Source organism: Chaetura pelagica, unplaced genomic scaffold, assembly GCF_000747805.2.
Source record: "Chaetura pelagica isolate M959 unplaced genomic scaffold, ChaPel_1.0 scaffold246, whole genome shotgun sequence".
Classification (NCBI taxonomy): domain Eukaryota; kingdom Metazoa; phylum Chordata; class Aves; order Apodiformes; family Apodidae; genus Chaetura; species Chaetura pelagica.
The window spans coordinates 976,198-976,981 of NW_009953647.1; the positions used below are offsets into that span (position 1 = coordinate 976,198).

At 49.5% G+C, this 784-nt stretch overlaps 1 protein-coding gene across 1 annotated transcript in view; it reads left to right on the forward strand.

Annotated features, from left to right (window-relative positions):
• LOC104390725 (chromosome unknown open reading frame, human C14orf80) overlaps window positions 1–784 on the forward strand; it is a 72,349-nt gene that overhangs the window by 766 nt on the left and 70,799 nt on the right. The window lies entirely within an intron of this gene.

A 784-nucleotide genomic window follows, 5' to 3' on the forward strand; every position in this document is an offset into this window, starting at 1 on the left:
AAAGAGTGCAAACACAGTTCATGTTAGCAAGCAAGGCTCTGCTGAAGGTCTCTTTGGACCCTCAGTATTTCTCCCCTCATTGCAAACAGCAGTTTGGCTGCAAGAGGCCATAGCTGGAAGAAATTTCATGTGTTGTTTCATGGTGTTCAGATGTTGGGGAGAAAAGGGAAAAACATCACGTTAGATCCATAGATAGCATATTAATTGGGCTATGAACTGGATAATTGTCCAAGAAACCACCAGTGGGGGTTTTGAGCAGGTCTCATGTACAGGCACAGGCAGGATCCCTGCTGTGCTGGTGGAGCAGACCAGCATCCCTGGCACAAACCAGTGGTGTTCCCTCTGTAAGATCTACAGCAGGGAATCCATCTCAGGGCCAGGTTTTGGCCCTGTAAACTGCAGCCAAGAGGAGGATTTTTTATGTCTATGATTCAGGCTATCTCCCTGATGGCAAAACCGTTTCTCCCCCAAGGATTTATCCCTGGGATTGGTTCAATTAAGAGCTGATCAAGCTGGGGTCCAGAGCTGCCTGCACCACACCCCATGGAACTGGGAAGGAACTGGCTGCCTGTGGAAGTGGTGGAATCACCAGCCCTGAAGGGATGATAAAAGACATGTAGATGTGGTGCTGAGGAACGTGGTTTAATGGTGAACTTGGCAGTGCTGAGTTAATGGTTGGACTCAATGATCTTAAAGGTCTTTTCCAACCAAAGCGATTCTGTGACTCCAGCAGGGTGGGAACCCGGGGAGCGAAGCTGATCCCCTCCAGCCAAACCCCCCCACT